The sequence below is a fragment of the Rattus rattus genome, chromosome 13 (assembly GCF_011064425.1).
Source record: "Rattus rattus isolate New Zealand chromosome 13, Rrattus_CSIRO_v1, whole genome shotgun sequence".
NCBI lineage: Eukaryota > Metazoa > Chordata > Mammalia > Rodentia > Muridae > Rattus > Rattus rattus.
Window position 1 is genome coordinate 14,412,657 of NC_046166.1, and position 15,362 is coordinate 14,428,018.

Here is a 15,362-nt window from a genome sequence, read left to right on the forward strand (position 1 = left end):
CAGGTTGGTCTCAAACTCACAGAGATTCTTCTGCTTCTGCTTCCTGAGTGCTGGGACTAAAGGCATGCGCCACGACCCGCTTTTTTTTTTTTTTTTTTTTTTTTTTTTTCGGGCTGGGGACCGAACCCAGGACCTTGCGCTTCCTAGGCAAGCGCTCTACCACTGAGCCAAATCTCCAACCCACGACCCGGCTTTTTTATTTTTTACTTTTTTTTTTTTTCCGGAGCTGAGGACCGAACCCAGGGCCTTGTGCTTGCTAGGAAAGCGCTCTACCACTGAGCTAAATCCCCAACCCCTATTTTTTATTTTTTAATGATGCCATTTTTTAAAACTGCCGAGTAACTCTATTATATAAACAGACCACATTTTCTTTATCCATTCTTTTATTGAGGGACATCAAAGTTGTTTATGATTTCTGGCTATTAAGAATATAGCAGCAATGAACAGATGTCCTCGTGGTAGGGTGGAGCAGCCGTTGGGTATATGTCTAAGAGTGGTATAGCCGGTAGAGAGGTAGGAGGATTACGCATTTTCTGAGAACCCAGTATATTCATTTCCACACTGACTGCACTAGTTCGCACTCCAGCCATGAGGGAGGGTGTTCTCCCTGCTCTGCAGCCTTGTCAGCATGAGCTGTCACTCGTGTTGCTGATCTTAGCCTTTCAGACAGGTGTGAGGTGGAATCTCAGAGTCGTTTTGATTTGCATTTCCCTGATGACTAAGGATGTTGAGCATTTCTTTAAGTGCTTCTCAGCTGTTTGAGGTTCCTCTATTGAGAATTCTTCATTTGAACTTTTACCCCATTTTTAAACTGGGTTATCTGTTTTCTTGATATCTGGCTGTTTGTTCTTTATATATTTTGGATATTAGCCCTATTTCTCCTTCTGTGGGCTGCCACTTTGACCTGTTACCCTGTCCTTTACTGCACAGATGCTTCTCAGCTCAGAAGGTCACATCTATTAGTTGTGTCTGTGCTATAACCCCAGTTAATTTTTTAAATTTATTTTTAGTGTCTCACTATATATACCAGGCTGATTTGGACTCCCTATGTAGAGCAGGCAGGCTTCGAACTCACAGAGATTAGCCTGCTTCTGCCTCCGAAGTGCTGGGATTAAAGGCGTGCGACACCATGCTCTGCCTTGGGTTTTCGGGGGTAGCAGAGACCTATCATCCCCTCAAATGTGCAAGCGTGGCGATGTGCCTCTTCCTTCCTGAACTTGAGTGGGCGCTGGAACAAGGAGCTGTGTCCGTTCGCGCACAATTCCCAGGCTTAACTCCAGAGGGCGCCACTGCCCTGCTTGCACGGAGCCCAACCCACCGACTTCCCTGCTCAGCAGCCAACTGTGCCTTGACGTCACTCAGCCTTGATGCCTGTTCCACAAGGTGGGGGATGTGTTAGGCTTGCAAGAGATGGCTGAAGGCGCACAGAAATGCCCTGGAGCAGCACAGTGGTAGGTAAACCAGTCTAAGAACCAAAGACCTAATGTTTCCCCAAATGCTACTCCTGCAGTCCTGGAGCAAGGCAGAGAGAGGCAGGAGGATGAATTCAACGCCAGTCCAGCTACATGAACTTGTCTCAAGCACATGTAAGCAAAATGTATCCACATGCCTTTAATTCTAAGGCCCGGGAGGCAGAGGCAGGTGAATCTCTGAGTTTGAGGTCAACCTGGTCTACAGAGCAAGTTTCAGGATAGCCAGAAGTACACAGAGAAACCCTGTCTCCGGAGGGGAAAAAAGCCTTTTTGTTTTTTTAAATTTATTTATTTATTATATATAAGTACACTGTAGCTGTCTTCAGATACACCAGAAGAGGGCATCGGATTCCATTACAGATGGTTGTGAGCCACCGTATGGTTTCTGGGAATTGAACTCAGGACCTCTGGAAGAGCAGCCAGTGCTCTTAACCTCTGAGCCATCTCTCCAGCCCTAGTTAGTATTGTTATATATGTACGCCTGTAACCAGCTCACACACATGACTACAGCCTGCTGAGCCTGTTTCTGTTGTTTGTGTGTAGATGGTTTTAGAGCTGACTGCACTGCACTGGACAAGCAATGAGGGTCCCCAGCCCTGGGAGAGGCTCTCCCTCTTCAGCTGTCCTTCATTGCCTGTAGTTCCATGTCTAGGGTGAGCCCTGTGCGGTCTTCTTCCTCTCATGTTAACGTGTCCATTCACATTGACCTGGTTCCTGTCTTGTTTCGGAAGCCATTTCTAGGGAGGCTGTTTCACAGCAGACTTCCTGCTAGTCTGGCTCTTAAATCTCCCTGTTGCCTCTGTGCAGGTGACCCCCGAGCCTCGGATGCAGGAGTTGTGATGTGGATGTGCCCCTGGGGCTGGGTTCCCACCATCTCCTGATCTCTGCATTGTTGTCGCGGAGGCTTCTCTGCCGAGGGCTGGGAGCTGCACTCGTCTGCAGGTCTAAGGTGTGATGTAGTCAGAGACGACGCTAGTCTAGCAAAGTGGCTATAGTAGATTCTTTTCTAAGATCCGTGACCTTAGCCCCGAGAACCCGGCTAGGTTTCCAGTACCAGTTCAATCTCCTTCCTGTTGAGTGGGTCTTACGTCGAATTAGACAGCCGTATTTTCTTAGTGACTGATGTGGGAGGGCCCAGCTCACTGTGGGTGGTGCTCCTGGGCGGGTGGTCCTTGGATGTCTAAGGAAGCAGGCTGAGCAAGCTGTCCCGGGCAAGCCGGTACGCAGCATCCTCCATGGCTTCTGTTTCAGTTCCTGCCTTGAGTGCCCTCAGTAATGGGCTGGAGGTACAGGTGGTCATGAGTCACATCCAAGATAGTTGCTCAGTACAGAGTACAGGTCGGCAGGAAGAGCAACGATTGCTCTTAACCTCTGACCCTTCTCCAGTCCTGAAGCACATTTCCTGTGGCCCTGGGATGGCATGACAGCCAGCGCCAGATGTGGACCAGACAGCATTGGGTACCGCTGCCACAGAGAGCTCGGCTGCTGTGAGGTGTCAAGCCTGGTACACAACAGTTAATCGCCATGCCTGGCCCGGCGCCCAGCCTGGGCTGAGGGCACAACCAGTTCCTTTTCTTTATCCAAGTTGCTGGGGGAAGTCAGCTGGGTGACCACAAAGGAACTAAGACAAAAGTTTCCAGGAGAGGCAGAGCCTGGTTTCCACTGTGGCTCTGAGCCCAGGGAACTCTCTTCTTTCACCCACATCTCTGAGAGACTTCCGAATGATGCCTTCCATGGCAGTGAGAGGGAAGCTGGCGTCCTGGAGAGCCGGGAGCGGGTGCTGCAAAGGGCCCTGAATGTGTGGAAGAAACCCCACGCTTGCTGAGGTGTTTGCAGTAATATACCGGAGCCAAAACTAGGCAGCTCCCCAAGCACCCACTGAGCTCAGATTTGTCGGTGAGTCCTACTGTGCGTTGGGCATGCGGACCCAGGTTCCCAGGACGTATGCACCTGTGGGACCCACACTCCCCAGGGAGCAGGCATTGAACGCGGAGAGCTGTAGGAGCTGAGGGTGAGTACCGCACAGAATATGGGTGGAGCCCAAAGGGAATGGTTGAAAGGATACATTGAATCAAGGACCTTCAGGAGAGGTAGCATTTAAACTGAAATAAGAACGGGAAAGAATGTGGGAAGGGAGGAGGTAAAGTAGGGACGGGTCCTCTTCTTCCACCTCCCCTTCCTCCTCTTCCTCCTCTCCCCTCTCTCCCCTCCTCATACCTTCTTATTTATTCTTTATTATTTTTTATTTTTTAAGATTTATTTATTTATTATATATAAGCATACCGTAGCTATCTTCGGACACACCAGAAGAGGGCATCGGATCTCATTACCGATGGTTGTGAGCCACCATGTGATTGCTGGGATTTGAGCTCAGGACCTCTGGAAGAGCAGTCAGTACTCTCAACCGTTGAGCCATCTCTGTAGCCCCACCTTCTTCCTTTTTGAGGCAGGATCCCCTATAATCTAGGCTTGCCTCCATTTGTTATGCTGACCCAGGCTGATCTGGAATAATAGTTTCTCTGTCACACATAGCCTGAGGGTTGCCCCACCCCCACCCACTTGGTGTCTATGACAGTCTCATGATGTTCAAACTGGCCTTGAACTCACCATGTATATAAATAAGGATGACTTTGAACTCCTGATCCTCCTGCCTCCACCTTCTGACTCATGGGATTATAAGTGTGCACTCCCATGCTAGGCAAACACCCCATGTGTGAACTACCATGTCCAGTTTAGGCCAGGGGACCTTACAAGGGGATCCTGCCTCCAGGGAGACACTGACATCTGGAGAGATTTTTTGATTGAAGACTTTGGTGGCAATGGGGGGAGGGTGCTTTTTATCTTTAGTGACTACAGCTAGAGACCAATAGGAAAGATTACACTCTCCCCCTGCGTCCCCTTTCACAGAGTGGTTCAGTTTCATGAAGAAATTGAGTAAGCCAGGGTCAGAGGGCATAAAGACCTGGGGTCTTGGGGCAAAGATCAAGACCAAAATGTCTTGAGCCTCCTTTAAATATCTGGAAGCGATCATCAAGCGTACATGTTCGCACGCTGAGTATGAGGCGGTCTTATGTGTATGAGTGTGACACAACCTGTGTGTGGACTGCACAGTATGGGCCTGGGATCAACTCAACTCATGGGGCTTAGCTGCAAGCTCCTTTGCCCTCTGATCCATCTTGCCAGCCTTGTGGTTTGGTTCTGTTCTGCTTTTTAACTTTTGACTTTATTTTTAGTTTTTCTGGACAGGGTCTCTCTGTGCAACTTTGGCTGTCCTGGAACTCACTTTATAGACCAGGCTGGTCTTGGACTCATAGAGATCCACCTGCCTCTGCCTCCTGAGAGACTTCTGGTCTGTGTACCATGTGTGTGAAGTGCACCCTCCAGCCAGAAGAGGGCGCTGGATTCCTAAAATTGGAGTTACAAGTGGTTGTGAGGTACCATGTGGGTCCTGGGAACTGAGCCTGGATCTTCTGGAAGAGTAGCCAGTGTTTCTCTCCAGCCTCCTCAGATAGGGGTTGCTACAACCTAGGCTGACGTGTGACTCATAACCTTTTTGCCTCACCCTCCAGAGTGCTGGGGTCTCAGGTATGCACCACCAAGCTATTCCTTTAACATATTAATATTTCATGTAACATATATGACATAATATAGTGTATATATTTATATATGTATCTGCCCTCTCCCCCCGCACTCTGTGTGTCCTCAGTGCCTAGTTCATATTCCTGTCGTGTGCTACTCACATTCATTCTCCTGTTGACCCATGATGCTGCCTGACAGATTTCTTGTGGGGCAGGGGTCCCGAGGGGCTTTTGCTCTCAATTCTCAGAAGACAGAGGTGATGCCTGAACCAGGAGGCTTGAGTCTTCCATGCTCCAAGAAGACAATGCAGGAGCCAGTGCTTATGCTGCGTGAGATGACACACAGGTTCATTCTGTGTCTGCCACTGGAGTCGAGAAGGCTGAGAAGTGGGGAGCGTCAGACACAGCCAGGGAGGTTTCCTCCCTCTTTCCCTCCCCATTCTCCTTCCCAATTACCCACATCTGCACTGAGAGTCAGTCTAGGGCAGTGGTTCTCAACCTTCCTGAGGCTGTAACTCTTTAATACAGTTCTTTATGTTGTGGTGATCCCCAGCCATAAAATTATTTCCATTGCTGCTCTATAACTACTTTCGCTGCTGTTATGAATCACGACATAAATATCTGTCTTTTCTGATGATCTTAGACAATCCCTGTGAAGCTGTCTTTTGTCTGCCAAGGGAGTCATAGCCCATAGGTTAAGAGCAACTGATCTAGGATTTTGTGCACACTAGAAACTAGACCACATCTGAGCCATCCATACCACCGGTCACTGGGGGATTTTAGGGAGTGGCTCCACCCCTGAGTCACGCCCCTTGCCCCTCACTGGGGGATACTAGGCAGCAGCTTCACCCCTAAGCCTTTCACCAAGCCCTCCACTCACTCGATGTTCCTGGCACCCCTAGCCCCAGTTCCTCCTGAGGTCTGCAGACATCGATGTGTTCTGGGTCAGCATACATAATGCTCCAAGAGACAACTATGTTGTAAAACCTTCACTGTGCCTGAATACTGGTTTATGACAGAGGCAGAGAGAGAGAGAGAGAGGAGAGAGAGAGAGAGAGAGAGAGAGAGATCTACTCAAGGCTCCCAGCATCCCTTCCTTGGACTCCCTCTGCATACCTGGGCTCAGGCTCAATTTACATAGAGTCCTCAGGGAAGCCAGGTATTAGAAAAATTGTCTGGTCCCTGGGCTCCAGCACCCTGTGCTATGAACCACAGTTGCTATGGTGATCACTGAAGCTTCCTTGAGAAGCTCTGATGCCTGAAGGAGGCAACAATATCCAGGGACATGGGGAAAGCCTCTGTTCCACAGCCTGTTAGCCCTTGCTGACACAAGCACCTGGGCATCTTTGCAGGAGTGCTGGGGGTGACCAAGGCAGCAAGTAACCAAGGGACCATAGAGCACAAGATACGTCTGCTCTCACAGGTGGCCACACCTGGCCAGCCTCCTGGGAGAGTTCCTCAGGTGTTCCTGTGAGGTGCATGGGTCTCAGGACCTTTCCTGGGGAAGAATTATCCAGGCGGATGGGAAGCATGGATGTGGGACCCCTCAGCCCTGGCACTCGCCAGCGGCTTCTCCAGGGTCAGACGGGCTCTCTGCCAGCACCCTCTTCCAGCAACGCTGTGGTAATTTTCATCAGCTCTACTGTCTCAGGTAAGGGTGGGGCGGTGGCTGAGACAAGCCGCCACTCTTGACCGTAGCGATGCCTCAGGGTGTCCTCCAAAAGACGCGTGTGAGAAGACACGGGCTGGTGACCCACATCGGAATCCTTGTCAGAGCTCCTCCTGGACTCTCCGTTTCTTTCTCCATCACATCGAGTAAACTGTTGAACACAGTTGCGGGAATAACCTGCTACTGCAGCCGGTGGTCACAAGAAATGCCCTGGGTGCTCTGCTCTTTCTGTTTTGCCTGTGTGTGCTTGGAAGTTGCTGGACGCAGAACCTAGCATTTCACATACACTTAACAGGTGCTGCAATGATAACTTGTCTAAAGACGAGGGCCCTTATGTCTGCCCCCCCCCATGCTCTCCCACTGAGCCACACCGCTAACCTCCTACCCAAGCAGCTTTTCCTTTAGAAAAGATTTTTGTTGTTGTTGTTGTTGTTTATTTATTTGATGTTTTCGTTCTGGAGATAGAATCCAGACAGCCATCCTGGACAGCTCCCAAGTCAGACTCTGAATAGGTATTTTGAGTCAGTGACTTTGGGTTGTGGTGGACCTGCCTAGAGTCGCCCAATGAAAGGCTGGGGGCGTGGCTCAGGGGTAGACCCCCTGCCTAGAATCCCCCTGTGAAGGGTTGGGGCGTGGCTCACAGGTCCCTGCCTCACCTGTGAGTTCTGTGTCAGCACAGCAAATACACACAGCACCGCAAACGTACCTGGTTCACTCTATTTCAGAGGAACTGGGACTAATCTGTAATGTGTTACAAACAGAGCCTGGAATGGATCAGCCTGTATTCGTCCATGACCCTCCTTTTTTATCTGGCTTGTGATCCGCTGATGGTCCTGGCCGTGTTTGGTGCATTCTCTTGTTTTGTTGCGGTGCAAGGGATGAAACCCAGGGCATCCCAATTTTGGTCCAAGAGCTTATGAGCCCACCGTGACTGAATCGCGTCTCCTTCGGATAAGGAGGACACAGTGAGAATTTACACAACTGCATGGGGCTGGAGAGCATCGGAAATACCTCCTGCACGCTGAGGCCAGAGGCTCCATTTCCCAGGGATCCCTGCCCCACACACCACACTGGGATCGTTCTCCTGGGCTGGGGCTGAGGGCGGCTTGGGTTGTGATACTGCGGAGCTCACACAGGCGACTCCGCTGATGTGGAACGGTTGGTTTCTTTGGTTTGACTCCATGTCATTTTGAGATTTCATTCATTTTGTGTGTGGTCTTTCTGTGGAGAGAGTTGTGTGTGTAGCAGGACAGCACATGTGTGTGGAGGTCAGAAGGCAACATTCAAGAAGAGTGTGTTCACTCTTTCCTGTGGGCTCCTCTACTGCTGAGCCATCTTGCTGGCCCCATTATTCTTGTCCTCCTCCTCTTCCTCCCTCTTTCCCCTCCCACTTCTCTCCCCCTCCCCCTTCCCTTCTCCTGTGAGATTTAGGATTCCCATCTTGCAGGGGTCTGGTCTTTTGAGCACAGCAGTGGGCTGGTCAGACTTCTGGAATCTTCTCCCTGACACCCTCCTGACTGTACCTTGCAGATATGGACACAGAGCGAGAAGCCCTGCAGTGCACAGCCTACCCAGAGGTTCAGAGCTTCTGCCAGAAGCACGGCTTGGCGTTCGAGGTAAGCGTCTGTGTTCACCTGGAAAGCCACGCCACCCCTTGCCTTCTGTTTGCTGCCTTAGTGTTGGGTCTCAAAATTCAAAATGTTTGTTTGTTTTCAGAGATGAGGTGTCATTTAGCCCAGGCTGGACTTGAACTCATTGTGTAGCTGACGACGATGTCAAATTTGTGACCCTGCTATGTCTCCCTCCCAAGTGATAGGATAATGGGTGTGTGCCACCATGCCCAGATTATATAATGATGTGGACGGATCCCTGTGCTTCATGTGTTTAAGTACAGTATAATTTTGCAAACATTATGCTTTTCCTGGTAACTATTATCTCAATCCCATGTTCATATAATAAAGTGTGACCACATGGAAACTCTTTGGCAAGGGGTATGTGACCTCTACCATGAATGTGGGTTCTACAGCTTAAGGGTCTAGGATCTGGTTTGGTCTCTGACTGAGATAGCATAAAGACAGTGGGCTATAAAGTGCAGGTGACATTTCCCCTATTGATGGGTTCTGTTAAAGACAGAAGGGGAGAAGTCTGGCTGGCATAAACAAACTCACCAGGTTATTACCCACATCTACTCGTAGCCTTCTGAGTGGAAAACAGGTCTGTAAATCCTCCACTGAGGAGACAGCTCTGTGGGATTAACATCCCTGGTTCTTCCAGGGCTAATCTGTGAGTACCCCTGCTCTCCCCATACCACCAAGCCAGTTGTCCTAGTCGATTTCTAAACCAGATTTATGTAACGTTATTTTATATGATTGGGTGTTGGTCTGTATGCATGTCTATATACTACATGTGTGCAATATCTGCAGAGGCCAGATGAAGGTGTCAGAGTCACTTGGAAGTGGAGTTACCGATAGACTGACTGCCACATGAGGTCCTGGGAACAGAACCTGGGTCCTCTATAAGAAGAGCATCGCTTGAGCCAGGATTTCAAGGCCAGCCTAGGAAGTATCAGGAGATGATGTTTCCAAATAAACAAGTAAAATAAAGTTAGCGGAACTTGAGAGTATGGCTCAGTGGTAGAGCATTTGGCCCACCTGTGAGAGGGCCCCATCATCAGCACCATCGGAGCAGAACAGTGACAGAAGGGACTCTCACACTGAAGGCTCCAAAATGGCTGTGCTTGCCCTTTAACACCCACCCTCCTGGTGCCCCAGGCTGACGACAACACTAGCACCAGTCTAGCCCAGCAGGGGTAGGAGAGGGAAGGGGTTGCCTCTGGAGGCTTCCCCTCACTGCTTCTCCCCTGCCTATCTCCTCTCAGCCTCTCAGTCTCTCAGATTCTCATCGCCATAGTTGTTTCTGATTTGCATTTCTTTCTCTCTGGGCTACAGAATTTACAAAGGCAGAGTGAACTCCCAGTACTCTTGGTCTCCCCTTCTTTCCAGCCTGCACTGGGTCAGTGCTGCAGGCTGCCATTTGGCCCAGCTCCCTCCTACCAACCTCTTCCCACACCCCGACTTGCCTCACCTCCCTGTCAGCTTGTGAGCAGAGGTGGACCTCCTGTGTGGTTGCTAAGGAGAATTTGCTGGGTCATTTCCTGTTGTTCTCAATACCATGCCTCACAAAGCCTGTTCCTAGCAAGCTTGGACATGTCCCCCTTTTAAAAGGAACGAGACAAAAAACACCCAACATCTCTAAAAATGTTAAGCTGCTGTGGAGACAGTCTCATGAAATCCAGGCTGACACTGACCTCTCTGTAGCTAAGGATGGCCTTTAGTTCTGGATCCGCCTGCCTCTACCTCCAAGTGCAGGGATAAAAGGCATGACCTCATCATCATTCCCCCTCTCCCCTCCCCACACACTACACACAGGGCATCAAACCTGCAGCTTTCTGTGTGCTGGGCAAGCACTCCGCTGACCAAGACACAGACTCAGCCCTACCAAGCCAGTTTCATTTTTAAAGATTTATTACTTTTTATTTATGTGCACGCGAGCCCGTGGGTGTCTGTGTCACGTGTCTGCAGGTGTCTGCGGAGACTAGAGCTTTGGATTCCCAGACCTAGGGTTCCAGGCTGTTGTGGGATTTGCGAGATGCTCAGGGCGAGTTCTGAGGACTGAACTCAGCTCTCTGAAGGAGCAGCAAATTCTCCTGCCTTAGTTAGGGTTCTATTACTCTGAAGAGACACCATGACCAATGATGTGTTTATAAAAAGATAAAGAGAGGGGGGATATGCTCTGTGGAGGTGTGGGGGGAGGGGGCACCTCTGAGAACTCATGCTGAGGCATCCCTTCCCCCTGAGAGACCAGCCAGTCAGTGGTGTAGTACAGAATAGAGTTTATTCAGAGCATGAGGAGGGGAGTCAAGAGGGCAGTAGAGGCAGAGAGAGAGAGAGAGAGAGAGAGAGAGAGAGAGAGAGAGAGAGGCTGGCCATGAGCACGTGGAGAGAGGGGGAGGAAGGAAAACAGGAGGACAGAGTAGGGGCAGGAAGGCAAGAGCAAAAGAGAGAACAAGAGAGAGCAGGGGCAAGCAGCCTCTTTCATAGTGTCAGGCATACCTCGCTGTTGCCAGGTAACTGTGGAGCAGAGCTTAGACAGAATGCTAACATTCCCCTGTTTTGGTTTAATTAAAAAAGAAAAATTTGGAAGGAGCGATGGAGCAGGTCGTCATGATCTCCGACTGCTTCCTGCTTGCTTCAGGGCGACATGTCTCTAGGGAACCTAGAAACGTGGGTATGGGATGTTGGTCCAGTCTTAGAGTTGGCTGTTTCCTTGTTGTCCAAGGTCTATGGGACCACCTGAGGATAGGTCAGAAAGAAGAAGCCCAGTAGAAGCGTCTGTGTCTGTGAGAGGAGGTTGGAGCATCTGGAGGTGGCTTCTCTGGAGCTGTCCTGGGTGTAGTAAGCGCCTGGACTTGATAAGATGCTGGCACACATATGTTTATTATAGGTAGAGAATAAGGTTAAGTACGTTGGGGAGAAAACATTTTTTTTCCTTAGATGTACATTTGATAAATTTTTTTTTTAAGATTTTATTTTATTGTATATGAATACACTGTAGCTGTCTTCAGACACACCAGAAGAGGGCATCAGATCTCATTACAGATGGTTGTGAGCCACCATGTGGTTGCTGGGATTTGAACTCAGGACCTCTGGAAGAGCAGTCGGTGCTCTTAACCGCTGAGCCATTTCTCCAGCCCCTAGATGTACATTTGAAACCCAGAGGAATCCCACCCTTTGGAACAGGTAGTAAGTGGGAACTTTGGACAGATGTACTTATCTGGGTGGAGTCTATTTGGTCCGTGAGAGGTAGGTCTGAGTGGGTTTCCTGTAGCCTATACATTTACAAAAGAGATAACAACAAAAGTTAACCACATGAGCACTCTTTAAGATGAACTTCTTGTGGAGCAGAAGAACAAGAATTTATTACACAGTTGTATTGTATAGTGGAATGTTTAGCAAGAAGGAAATATGAAGCATTTAATCAATGACACCCAAGTTTAGGTAAGGAAGTAACAGATTAGATCTGTGAAAGCTGGTGTCTGAACTAGTTGCTAGAAACTGAGGTCTGTTTCCTCAGCTGTCAAGCTACAGTTACTTTGGCTGTCAATGTGGTCAGAAATCTGGGGAATAGATTATAATCTAGAAGTCATATTATTTAAAAAATGACAGAGTCTACTAGCCAACAGTTCCCTATGGTCTCTGGTCTTTGTGGCGTCTAGGGTGGAGTCGGTCTGTCTTTCAAGCCCAGAAGACAAGAGAGCTTTCTCTCTGTGGAACGGATACCTATGACATGAGAAATGACTTACCTTGATTTAGATAAATCTTTGACTCTGAGGGTCTCCAGTTTTGTCCACTGTGTTTCTCAGTGGTTATCATATCTCAATCCGGGCAGACTCTTGAAGCTGCGTTCATATCTTCTGAGACCTTGTCGGGGTAAACTGTTAAAGGATTCCAGAGATTCTGTCTGTCATAAACAAATATATTAATAATTAGTTGACTTCTGACAAGATTGAGGGCTGTATCGATTAACCAATCTGAATAGAGCACACCATAATTTAATGACAGTAGCAAAAAATCATTATTTATCAAGACAGGATAGGAAAGAAAATCTTAAGTAACTTCCACAGGTTGTGTAAACAGAGAAAAACACATTTTGTATTAGCAGGGAAACATTTGGTTTTGCATTAGTAGAGAAACGCTTGGCTTAGGGTTGGTGTGGGCTAGAACGGGAAGAAATAAAGCTGGCAGCGGTGGCAGCAGCGGCGGTGGCAACAGTGTCAAGGGGCAGGGGTGGTTCTGTGGTGCGCACGCATGGCTCGGACACAGGCAGGTGGGACGGAGCTTCCTCCCGGCAGCTGGAAACCCGGACCAGTGTTTCTAACCTGTCCCGTGGTGGACGGGGAAAGCACCCAAAGTAGCGTGTTCTCCCGGTGGCAGCAGCAGGCCCAAACAGAACTACAATAGAGCTCAGAGTGGTCAAAGAAGACAGTGGCAACGAGGACAGGAGCAGATAGGGGTGGGCAGGGCCAAAGCTGCTTTTCCTGAGGCTGCGAGCGAGCGGAGCAGGCAGGCTGGGCCCAGTGGCAGCTTTGGCGAGCAGAGAGCAGGAGCCCCTCGCACGAGAGAGTGCCAAGTGAAGGGGTGGCAGATGGTTGCTGGCATGGGAAAGCTAGTATCACAGAGTCCCTGGCAGGACGCAAGGGGTGGGGCCAGACCCACTTTTCAAGCGGCGAACCAGGAGCTGCAGTGCCACAGCTGCATTGAGGGAGGGAAGAGGGGAAGCTTACGCTGTGGATGGCTACAGATCGCTAGCAAGAGAGTTGTTTCACAGTGCCAGTTTAGTGGCCATGCAGGGATATTGCTTTCTGCTTACTGTGAATTAGACCGAAAGGAGAAAGGAAAATCTCACACAAGGGAGAATGTCCTAGAACGAGGGTCAGTGAAAAGGCTGAATGTCTCCATCCTCAAGGGCAGCACAGGGGTAGCTCCTAGCTCAAGAACTCTGCCCTGGCACCATGGGGATGTTTACTTTGACCGGTGGGGGGAGGGGGCTTACCAGTTCTCCGAAGTTTAGGCTAGGGATTGGATCTCCGTGTAGTAGCCGGGGTGGGGAGGAGTGGGGGGTGGGGCGGTGCAAACCTGCAGTTTCTAAATCTAAGACACGGCACTATAGGATGTGTTTATAAAATGATAAAGAGAGGGGGCATATGTTCTATGGAGGTGTGGTGAGGTGTGGGGTGCCTCTGCAGGCTCATGCTGAGCCATCCCTTCCCCCTGAGGGACCTACTCAATGGTATTGCATAGAATAAAGTTTATTCGGAGCGTGGGGAATGGAGTCAAGAAGGCAGTAGAGGCAGAGAAAGAGAGAGAGTAGAGAAGTAGAGGCTGGCCATGAGCACATGGGGAGAGATGGGGGAAGGGAACAGGAGGATGGAGCAGGGGCAGGAAGGCAAGAGCGAGAGAGCAAGAGAGAGAACAAGAGAGGAGGGTGGGTGGCAAGCAGCCCCTTTTAAAGTTACCTGGCTGTTGTCAGGTAACTGTAGGGCAGAGCTTAGAATGCTAACAACCAAGGCAACTCTTATAAGGGACAACATTTCATTAGGGCTGTCTTACCGGCTCAGAGGTTCACTATCCTCATGGTGGGAGCATGGCAGCATGAGCAGACACGGTGCTGGAGGGGCTGAATTTTATATCTTGATTCGAAGGCAACCAGGAGAGATTCCCTTCCAGGCAGCTAGGGTGAGGGTCTCAAAGCCCATCTCCACAGTGACACGCCTACTCCAACAAGGCCACACCTCCTCATAGTGTACTCCCAAGGCCAAGCATATACAAACCACCACAGCTCCCACCACAGCGCCCAACCTCTAAGACAGCCCGCCCAACCCTCCAAACTTGATTTTAAGTAACCCCCTTTAAAAAAGATTTATTTATTATCTATAAGTACACCGTCACTGTCTTCAGACACACCAGAAGAGGGCATCAGATCTCATTACAGATGGCTGTGAGCCACCATGTGGTTGCTGGGAATTGAACTCAGGACCTCTGGAAGAGCAGTCAGTGCTCTCAACCACTGAGCCATCTCTCCAGTCCTTAAGTAACTGTTTCCTCTCTCTCTCTTTTCTTCTCTTTCCTTTTCCCTTGAGACAGGGTCTTTGTGTTGCTCAGATGGGCCTTGAACTCAGTCCTCCCTCTTGCCTCGGCATCAGGATTCCCAGACACTTTCCTTGCAGTCCATGACTGTGACCTGAGACAGAGACCACTGGGAATCCTGGAGGATGCCCGAAGGAGGCCCCCTAGTCCATCTCTTTCTGTCCCCATCATTGCACTGACGAGACACTTCCTTTTTCTTTTTTTGAATTTTTTTGAGTCAGGGTCTCTCTGTGTAGCACTGGCTGTCCTGAAACTTGCTCTGTAGACCAGGCTGGCCTTGAATTCACAGAGATCAGCCTGCCTCTACCTCATGAGTGCTGGGATAAAGGGGAGAGCTACTTCTGTTTTTTTTATTCTGGTACAAAATGGAGTCTAAGAGTTGTGTGCATTATGCAAACCACCTACCACAGACCACACCCTCAGCACCTCACTGGAGATGCTAGGCAAGCAGTCTGTGACTTACCTACACCCCTAGCTTCAAATCTGTCTAATCTAGAATCCCCTTAGAGGAGAAATGCTACAAAACTGGTCAGAAGACACTATTCTTCAGTCAAATGAAATTGAAAAACAAAAATCACTCCTCAGAAACCTCGTCCTTCTGATTCCCAGGCGGTTGATCTGAGGTGGGGTATCCCGAACACACAGGCCACTGACTACCTGACCACGGAACTCTGCTTAGAAGAACTGGAGCGCTGTCAGAAAACATCAATCGGCCCAGCTTTTGTGGTGAGTGTGCGGGGGTGGGTGGAGTTGTCCTTATTCTTTTTTCCATCACCAGAATGTGGTCCCTGACAGCAAACCAAACAGAAGAGCTAACATCCCAATCCTCAAAGACTGGCCATGATAGTGTCAGTACTCCTTTTAGCCTCAGAAATAGCACCAGGCATTAGTAATCAAATGCAGCAGTAAGTGAGCTGGAGAGCACAGTGCTGACTTG

At 49.5% G+C, this 15,362-nt stretch overlaps 1 long non-coding RNA gene across 1 annotated transcript; it reads left to right on the forward strand.

Moving 5' to 3' along the window:
* Positions 1-3,100: 3,100 nt before the first annotated feature.
* On the forward strand, positions 3,101-15,272 carry LOC116914607. Its single transcript, XR_004389756.1, has 3 exons — positions 3,101-3,483; positions 8,250-8,335; positions 15,035-15,272. It is a non-coding gene; the product is annotated as an uncharacterized LOC116914607 (long non-coding RNA).
* Positions 15,273-15,362: the final 90 nt, after the last annotated feature.